The sequence below is a fragment of the Triticum dicoccoides genome, chromosome 5A, assembly GCF_002162155.2.
Source record: "Triticum dicoccoides isolate Atlit2015 ecotype Zavitan chromosome 5A, WEW_v2.0, whole genome shotgun sequence".
Classification (NCBI taxonomy): domain Eukaryota; kingdom Viridiplantae; phylum Streptophyta; class Magnoliopsida; order Poales; family Poaceae; genus Triticum; species Triticum dicoccoides.
In genome coordinates this window covers 597,782,691-597,793,060 of record NC_041388.1, presented here as the reverse complement: position 1 = coordinate 597,793,060, position 10,370 = coordinate 597,782,691, and the positions used below count along the sequence as shown (strand labels likewise).

The window sequence follows — 10,370 nt, the reverse complement described above, 5'->3', positions numbered from 1 at the left end:
TTCCCAAGCAGGACACAAACCCTAACAAAATTTAAAGAAACATCTAAAAACGGAGCCCTCCCGCTGGTAAGGGCCGAGATAACCGCACCCCTATGGTCCTAAAGCCACCCGAGACGAGTTGGACCGGCGACAACGCCGACGGGAGGCGAAGAGACCCTAAGTTTTATTGAGGAGAGGCTGGAGGCGGCGGCTGCAACTTTGGCATTTTCATTTTTGTGCTGCCTTATGAAAGAAGGAGGTGTATATGCAGACCTCAAGCTGTTCAAGTTCAACAACCGCCACGGCTCCTAACAAAAGGCACTTGACACGAACCAACATGTGGTTAAATAGTTAGAAGGATAGTGGTATTTGCGGTACACAAAGGTGCAAATCCTGATGCTCGTATTTATTTTAAATTTATTTCAGGATTTTCGATGATACGCGTTCTCTGGGAGCAGACGCTCAGTGTGCGTGTGTGCATTCATAGAGAGAATGTATGCACGTATATGTATATATAGGCGCATTCATAGAGGGAATGTATACGTGTATATATGTAAGCGCTTGCGTTAAAAAAACAAAACAAAAGGGACTCGACTATTTCCGTCAACTCGCGGGGCCATTGACTCGTCGTCTCGCCTCCGGCGGCCAGGTCACAAGCTACTGCGGTAGGGACGGATACCCCGCCGCATTCTTGTTTCCTCTGCACGCGTTTCCACTAGCTGCAGGCGTGCTAGCGGAAGCGACTGCCAGTGGCTGTTCATTGTCAACTGGCCGTTTCCGCAGTTCCATCAGCGCGCGAGAGCCTGGAGAAGAGGGACAGATGCCGATGCTGGTGGTCACCCATTCATCCTACTGCAATGCCTGCTCTTAGTTCTTTTATGCACAACCATTCCTGCTCAATTCGGGGAATTCTAATTTCTAATAACGCGGTGGGTCTTTTATTAATCTGTGGCAACTACTCATACTGATCTGTGTTTGTTTATCCATCGGATACATGATGCATTTGTCCAAATTCTATTAACATGGCTCGTGGAGCGCTGAAGGGGCGGTTGAACGCAACCAGTTCAGCGAGCCGATCACTGAAAGAGAAAAGAAATGCCATGTGCATCCCAATAAAGGTTTCCACTGACTGAACGTGCAGGCGCACGCTGTAGCTGCACATATCATATCCACACCAGGTCTGAAGGAAGAGAAATGTTGTTTAATCTGGTTGATTCCACGAAGGTAAGGTTGGGGTTGCTGTTGAGATCATTCCCCTTTCTGATACATAAACCTTCTCCGAAGTGAACGAATCAGCTATGCACAGAAGAACACAGCCACAGATGGGTGGTGCCTCCGCTTCCTTCTTCTACCTCTTGCTGTCCCTCCTCTGGGTTCAGGATGCGGCCGCGACTGGTCTTGGCTCCACAAGAAGTGATTTCCCACAGGAGTTCGTCTTTGGAGCTGGAACCTCGGCATACCAGGTAAGCAATCTTATCTTGCTTTGTGCTGAAAGTTCTGGCGTGCTTAGTTCGTCGTCCGTTGAATCAATTTTGATGTCTCTTCTTTTTGCACATGCAGTATGAGGGCGCTGTTGTTGAGGATGGCAGGAGCCCGAGCAGTTGGGACACTTTCACCCACGCAGGTTGGTTGCTACATGTCTCTTTGTGAAATCTGCCTATGGTTTTCCGGTGCTGCATTTTGTTTTAGCCTCACCATGGATATTTCCCAATGCGTAACAAATAGCACCTCGAGCAGTTTGCGTTGAGCGGATATTTGGGATGAGTGCCCTCTTGGTGGAACAATTTACACAGCTAGCATTTATGTTGCTGAAGCATAACTGAATTCAGAAAAATTATTGGCAATAGCCAAGACCAGAACTTGATGTGGTTAACCAATCACATTTAGGCCAATTTTCTTTTGAGGAAATATGTAGGCTAATTTTGACAGCTAGAATTTTTATCCTGCAGGTAAAATGCCAGACAAAAGCACGGGAGATGTTGCTGCAGATGGGTACCACAAATACATGGTAGGAGGGGCCTTGCGAAATCTTGAGCATTTCTCTGCTTTAGTACTCCTCTGTAAACTAATATAAGTAATGATCTAAATGCTTTTATATTAGTTTACGGAGGGAGTATTCTGAAAGAAATTTGGCTTATCTGATTTTGCAGGAGGATGTCAAGCGCATGTATGAGACAGACCTAGAGGCCTATAGGTTCTCCATCTCCTGGTCAAGGCTCATTCCAAGTACAGAAATTATCATGACCTTCATCAGAACAAATTGCTTTAATTAGTTTTCTAATTTATCTCATTGTTTCTGGAAATTTTGGGTTTGTAGATGGGCGTGGAGCTGTCAATCCCAAAGGGCTAAAGTACTACAATAACCTCATTGATGAGCTAGTGAATCATGTCAAGTTTTTTTATTAGATCCCCGAGCATTTTAAATGTTTAACTGCAATCAATTGTTGGATCCATACTTCATATAACCGATGTTGCTTCTCAAGAAATGCATGCAAATAAAAGTTTGAACTCTCTGTCTCCATGGTATTTATCCCAGGAATTCAAGTCCACATCACACTTCACCATCTAGATCTCCCCCAGATTCTTGAAGACGAGTATGGTGGATGGTTAAGTCCCAGAATCATGTAAGTGTATATATGATTTCACTACCAAACAGATAACTCTACCACAGTGGTGATTATATATGCCATTGGCATATGCAGATGACATAATCATTTGTTATATTCATATTTTCAAATCTGAAAAATGCAGCGAAGATTTCACAGCATATGCAGATGTTTGCTTCAGGGAGTTTGGAGATAGGGTTGCATCTTGAACGACGGTGAATGAGCCAAACATTCTCTTATGATGTTGGTACAGTCCCTCCTGGCCGTTGCTCAGATCCATTTGGAGCGACAAAGTGCACCGCTGGGGACTCTACTGTGGAACCATACATAGCAGCTCATAATACCCTTATGGCTCATGCATCGATTGTTAGTCTGTACAGAAAGAAATATCAAGTGAGTGGATGATCTTGTACTTGAAAAGTTTTGGTGATGCTTAGGCTCATAAAAACTAAGGAACCTTTTGGACGTAGGCCATGCAAAAAGGAGTTGTTGGCATAAGTATCTACTCTTTCTGGAGTTATCCATTGACAAATTCCACTGTGGATTTAACTGCAACCCGGAGATGTAAAGATTTCTTCTTCGGCTGGTATGATCGATATTGTACCTCAATTTTGTCACTGGAAGCATTTAAATTAACCTGCATAATACGTGCATTGTTGAGATCTTAAGTGCGGTACTTGGCAGGATACTAGATCCATTGGTGTTTGGGGACTACCCAGAAGTAATGAAGAAGATTGTTGGCTCTTGCCTTCCACCCTTCACGGAAGTTCAGTCTGAACTTATCAAGGGTTCTTTAGATTTTATTGGAATAAATCACTACTACTCTCTCTACGTGAATGATCGCCCTATAGAAACAGGCGTTCGAGACTACAGCGCAGACATGTCAGTTATTTTCAGGGGTAAGTATCTTTGTTGATTAACTGCTCATAGTTATGTACTGTGTGGACGTGCAATTTGATTGGTTTTTTAGAGTTTCTTTTTCTAGGACATTCATTCTTCTTCTAATGGTTAATTAATAGTTGTGCTAGAAATTGTGTGCAATAGTAGGCTTACTATTCATTTTTGTAGCAACGGTCACACAAGCAAACAAGGAGATTCCTTTTTTCGCGAATACGCACTGCGCGTATCATTCCATTGATAGAAGAGAGAAAGAGTACATTGTTGGTAGCCCTAAAAGCCGTACACTAGAAGGCGGCATTAGGGCAACCGGTGAGCCAGAGAGAGGGGGTTGCTCAGCCCCAGGGTATAGAAGTCAGGTTACAGGAAGGATCCTATCTAATCCTTGGGCGCCGGTTCTAGCCCAGCATCTTGCTAATGCTAATTGCTAAGACGGCAAGCAACATTTCCAGATTCACCAATGACGTAAATTGGGCATTTCTCTGAGTGCGGTCTTGAATCATCCCTGGAAACACGTTTAATTAGTGCGTATTATGCGTTTCAAAGCATGTTTTTGCACACCAATGTAACAGAAAAGAGTTGAACGTACTGTTTTAACCAGTGACCCCTTTGTATGATGCAGGTTCTAGGACAGACCCACCATCTGGTCAGGTAAAAAGAACACCATGTCATCAATGTGTTTTGCAAAGAAGCTACTAATGTTTAGCTAAAAATGCAACTATTCTGGTCATTAAATGTACATCCGCTGAATTATGTTATGTGTTTCTGAACTTCTTCAAGAGATTAGAAAGAAACGCCCACTTAAAAACTGGTATCATAAGCTTGATAGTAACTGTCAGAGGTAATCTGTATTGGAGTGCAGGGCCCCCCAACAAGTGTTCCAAGTGATCCCAAAGGGCTGCAGCTTCAACTGGAGTACCTGAAAGAAACCTACGGGAGCCTTCCGGTCTATGTCCAAGAGAATGGCAAGCAGAATTCCCAACCAGAAGCATGCCACTGTTGAAGAAGAAAGGTGCATCGTTGCTCTTGCTCATGTAGTCATGTGGTTTTGTTTCAAGTGTGGGATCTGCCGATGACAGCCTAGACGACACCGATAGGGTCGGTTTCCTGGGCAGCTACATGGAAAGCACATTAAACGCGATGAGGTGTGTCGAGATTACATACATACCCCGTTCTTTCATCATTGACTTTCAAAAAGCTCTGCCTGCTTATGGAGAGGCCGGGTGTGTGTTCATTTTTTGAACAAAGGCCCCCCTCCCCCATTTTATTAAAACGGAGCAAAGCATTGGTGTGTGTTCATTGTGTTTTATCCACTTAATGCATTATTTTGAATCAATAAAATCCATCTTTCGCCGGGAAAAAAATATCAACAACAACGGAACTTGTAAGTTAAAATTTCCATATTACGGTTCCGGGGACAAAGGGAAAACATTAGTTCCACCATGCATTAGCGTGCGTGATGCTCTGCTTGTTTGTTTGTTGTGCAGGAACGGAGCCGACGTGAGAGGCTACTTTGCCTGGGCATTCATGGACCTGTTCGAGCTCCTGGCCGGGTACCAGTCGAGGTACTGGCTGCACCGCGTCGACTTCGCCGACGAGAGGCGGCCGCGGCAGGCCAGGCTCTCGGCTCGCTGGTACTCCAGCTTCCTCAAGCGCAACGGAACCACTGCACTCGTTTCTAGGACGGCGGAGAAGCAGGAGCTGAGGGCCGTGTCCTGAATTGCTAATCTGGAGCAACCGTGCCTGCCTCCCTGCCTGCTGCGGGACTGGGAGAGATGAGGCGCGCGCTTGCCCGTATGCCTGTACAGATTCCGGTCAGAATGTCTGCTTCTTGTGTGAGCTATCGAAGAAAGGAACCCTCGAATTGTATTTTTGCATTTTCCTCCTCGCCGGCGTAACCCGGTCTCCGGTCGCCGGGACAGTTTCTCCTGTAGAAGGTAGCCTGGCGTATGATAGTACTCCCTCCATCCTTTTTAGTCTGCATATTTTTTTGTCTGAAGTCAAAGTATATTTAATTTGACAAACTTATACAAATAAGTACCAACATTCATAAAACCAAATAATATCATTAGATCCATTATGGGATGTAGCTTATATATATATATATATATAATGTTGATATAATTTAATACAAATTTGATCGAAACTTGTAAAGTTTGACTCAACATAAATTTTGTATGCAGAGTAAAAAGAAACAGAGAGGTACTAGTATTACCTTGGTAAGTGTACACAAGTCAAAACTCAACTGAAAGGTTGTGAACTGTGAATCTGGGAAGTTTGTCTCATGACTAATTATCGACATTCATCACGAGTTGCTAGACTGGCGGTCGGGGACGATGTAACTGGTAGGGCAACCCGGGTGTCGGTGAGAGCAATTTTTATTTGTGAACCATACAGGAAATCGGCATGTCGATCCATTAAGAGAGAAAAGATACATCGTCGTAGAAGACGTCACCCAAACAAAAGAGCTTAACGGGTTAAGAGCGTCTCTAACCAACCCCTTATAATTTAGAGAAGTAAACAACCGAGTATCTTTAACTCTTTATAAGTTAATAAGGATTTAAAGGATGGTCGTTTCTAGCCGATCCCTTATATTAACTCCTTATAAGTTAATAAGGATTTAAAGGGAACAAATGCACACTATTTCATCAATCATTTGAATGATTCAAATTTAACGTACAAAATAAATCAACCATGAACATGCATACAGTTGCACAGATCGAGCAATTCAAATTAAAACATGCATAGAATTCATCCAAAAGGTACCACATCGATCAAGTTTGATCCAAAATCACCATAACATAGCATGTCTTATATGTGGATCGAACTGAACCAAACACATGCAACACGAACTCAAGCACCATCATCACCAAAGAAATCATGACCACCTCCAAGGACACCACCATCCTCACGGCCACCACCATAAACATGATCACCCCCACTATCCACACGGCCACCAGCACCATTCCGAAGAGAGACCTCTGTTTGGTTCATGATCGTTCTTCGGCCTTCTTCTCTTTCACAAGCCTCTCCTCCTCGAGTGCAAGCCTATGCTCTCCCGCCTTCAACTTCCTCTCTTCGGGCGCCAACTTCGACCTCCATTTCTCATCATCCAAAGACTCGAGCTCGTTCCACCTTGCCGCTTTCTCTTCTTTGCGTTCGGCCATCAATGCTTTCTTGGTCTCAACCATGGCCACAAGCTCTTCCTTGTAGGTTCCAGTGAAGGCTCCTCTCTTGTTTCCTCTCTTTTGCAATCCTGTTACCATCCGACCTCTTGTTGGGATTCTCATCCTCCTCGTCATCAGCTTCAACGGATATGCTAATCATTGACCTCCTCGGTGTGGTCTAGGAGCTCCTACCCACTTCTCATTGTTGGTAAGTTCTTTGTAGCAATGGTGCAATATGAAGTCCTTGCCACCGTTCTTCTTCTTCTGTTGCTTTTTTCTCTTAAACACAGTACAGACGCAAGCGCTCATACACTCACCCCTATGAATGCACACACGCACACCCTACCTCTATGAGCACCTTCGAGAGACTGAGCCGGCATATCATCTTGAGATTTATGAAGTCATCGTAGGCACCTTGTCGTCAACGGGAACGTCTCCTCCCACTGAAAGCGCATCGACGAAAATCCTAAAATAAGGCCCATACACCGAGATTTGGACCCCATTCGGTGGCGCATGGTTGACTTGAGCAATACAACTGGACTATCAGTTGCATTGCTCTTGGATGGTACTGCAATGGTGCCTAACAGAGCCTTGGGTGCGCTTTGATGGGACTTTCACGATGGTGCTATAGTACTCTTCAATCCGACCCCAAAACTCTTCTTTTGATTGAGTTGTGCTAGCCGATGCATCAAACGACACATTCATCGAGCAATATATTCATATTGGCAATAATTGTGTGTCCTCGACCTTGATGGTGCCTTCATGCTTGATTGTGTCTCCATGGGATCATCGACCTCCTCTTCCTCCACTTTGGACTCATAATCCTCCTCGGCCTCTTCTTGTTGAGCAAACATAGAATCTTTGTTGCGGGGATCATGAAGGTCAAGAATGTGTGACTCCTCCAAAGATGACAAGAATTCAGTTGCATTCATCTCCACCGCAACATCGACAACATCACCCTACGGCCGCAAATAATCACCAATGCATCAGGTGAAATGAAAAGACATAATTTTTTTTACCTTGATGGCATTTCATGGAGCACTTGGTGGCCATGGACCTTGGCGGGAGCAACGGCAGACGGACGTGCCAAGCGAGCGGGCATAGGGGTGGCCAGAGACGAACATGACCAAGACAATGCCTCGAAGGCGGATGCAACACTCACAAGCGTCGTCGTTGTTTGCAACGGCCTCCACGCAGGGGTTCTCCCTGGCTATATCCATAGCCTTAGAAAACCGTCGGAGCAGCACCATCCGAAAGGGAGGAAGCAAGCCAACGGCTTGGGCATCCGATGTGAGGAGGAGAGATGCCTCCCATTGCCATCAAGGATGGAGATGTCGTTGTGGCCTTGGCCACCACCAGCAATTGCGAGGACGAGGATACCCTGTCGTAGGCTAGCTTACCTTTGAGTTACTGGCACATGGGCCCCACAGAGCATGGGGCCCACCTGTCAGTGACTCAAAGGCAGGGTATGGCAGGGATTTATAAGTCAGAGGATCCACGTCCCAACGCCCTTGCCGCTCTAGGTCTGGAGTCCACCGCAAAATAGTTTTTACATTGTACTCAACACTACATATCTAATAAGTTTTTTTTGTGTGAAAAAATATCTAAGAAGTTGATGTTATTTAAGACTAATTGTTGAAATTACGATGACGTTCAGACCAAATTATACTATATATAGCGTAAATTTTCACAAATTTTGAACCGTGCCACCCAAGGATTGAGATTCTAGGTCTGCCACTGCTGCTAGAAACGGCACTCGGAGGCGAAGACCGGTGCTGAAGACGATGGCCACGCAACGTCTTTGCTCCTAGCAGCTGTGGAACCGTGTGCAGGAATGCAGGAATCGTGCCATCAATGACATGAACCGCGATTTGCACCTGGAAGGACCCTGCTCGCTCCCGTGTCGCTCGTAGGGCGACACCGGGGCGCCCCAATCCTAGTCGCCACAGATCCCCACCACCACAACCTCGCCGCCGTCGCCGGCGACGGCTGCCGGCAGTGGCGAAGGTGGCTCCTCATAGCAGATGGCGCATCTCCCATCCAAATCCAAGTTCGTTCGCGTGTGCTTCTCCGCCCCTCCACCCCATCTCCGCCTTCGCTCGTGGTGGCTGTCAGGTGGCCTCCCGCCGCCGGCCGCTCGGTCTGCGGGCACTCGGCTACCTGCACGGCCCACATTCCTCCCCCTCGCCGCTTCGAGCCTCGGTGGCCGCCGTCGGGCCTGCTCCCCGTGCTCAGATCGAGTCGCTCGAGACGGTCGCGTCATCACCTGGATCTGTCCATCCCTCCATCCACGACCACAACCCCTGCGCCCTCCTCCACCACCGACTTCCCCCACTTATGCTTCGCTCCACGGGGAGCACCGACGGCGCCGCTCTGCATGGAGCTCCGCGGATCTGCATCTTACAGGCGCGGTCGGGCCTCCATCGGCTGTGCGCTGGACCTGTTCCGCGCTGGGGTGGCCCTCGACTGGTCACCGGGCTCCTGTGCGACATGCTCTTGCACGCCCAGATGTGCCATCGCCAGGTTCTCCCCAGATCCTCTAATCCAAAAATGCACCCACCCCTCCCATCCATTGGCTCTGTTGCGTGATGGATTTGGTGTGGTGTCTGCGCAAGACCTTGGTCTGCTCTGTCTCCGGGAGAAATCCTTTCGCTAGCTCCTTGCTAGCAGCAGCAACGGCGACGCATTCTCGGTGTCGCTTCCCTTCTTGGAGGCACTGCTGTGGAGCCCCGGTGCAGCTGTGGGTTCGGGCAAAAGCCCTGTGATGATGGCGCCCGTGGGCGTCATTCAACCTTCCTGAAGGCGTCGCGCAAGAATCCATGCGTCAATCCGCTCATCTCCGCCCTGTCCATCCCGTACTGCCGTCGACATTGCATCTTCGTCACGCCCTTTGCATGATCCATTTGCCCCTGCCCAATGTCTGGTGGGTCGTCCATATTGCTCTGCATGCTCAAGTCCCCCATGGCTGCCGTTGTGGTGCGACGAGATTCATGCTCATGACTCCGTGACATCCCCCCTCCAACCCATCTGACCCCTGCCCTTCGGTGGTGCGTCTTCCTGTTGTCATGCCTGCTCAAGACCCTCCAATGGCTGTCGTTGTGTTGCTTCCTCTTGGAGCCCTTCGCCACCATTCATCCGCCTTTGACCATCATTTTGTGTGTCATCCATGTTGCTGTGTTTTTCTTCATGTGTTTTCTCTTCGGCTGTCCTTCGCGTGGCCTCCGTCTTGTTGCTATGCATGCTCAAGACCCTCCCATGGTTGCCGTTGTGCTGCGGCGAGCCTCGGGCTCTTGGTGTTGTCTCGGTTCACTTTTGCTCAGTGACGACGCAATGATGCCTTCCCAACCTGCTAATCGTCTCGACCACCCGTGGCGGATCTCCCAGTCAAGGTTCGTGTTAAGGTTTGGCACTCGTTGATTATGGATGATCCTCTGTTGTACCGTGGGGCTCGATACGCACGCCGGTGTGGTGCGTTAGGTTGTTTGCAGATTGGTATTGTGATCCATCAACGGCACCCCACATCTACTTGTGTCTCTCATGGTGTTGGTCTTTCTACCCGCTAGCTAGGTCGTGCCTTCTTCTGGGCGTCATTTTTCCACCTTCTGTAACCTTGTTACATGTATGGTTTTTGAAACGAGGTCTTTTTTATCCGGTTTTCCTTATAAACTGGATCAACCAAAGCTTAAGAGGCGATTTTTGGCTTTGGCAGCTTTTTGAGCAA

At 47.4% G+C, this 10,370-nt stretch overlaps 1 pseudogene; it reads left to right on the top strand.

Annotated features, from left to right (window-relative positions):
- Nucleotides 1-1,288: 1,288 nt before the first annotated feature.
- Nucleotides 1,289-5,517, top strand: LOC119303206 (annotated as a pseudogene).
- Nucleotides 5,518-10,370: the final 4,853 nt, after the last annotated feature.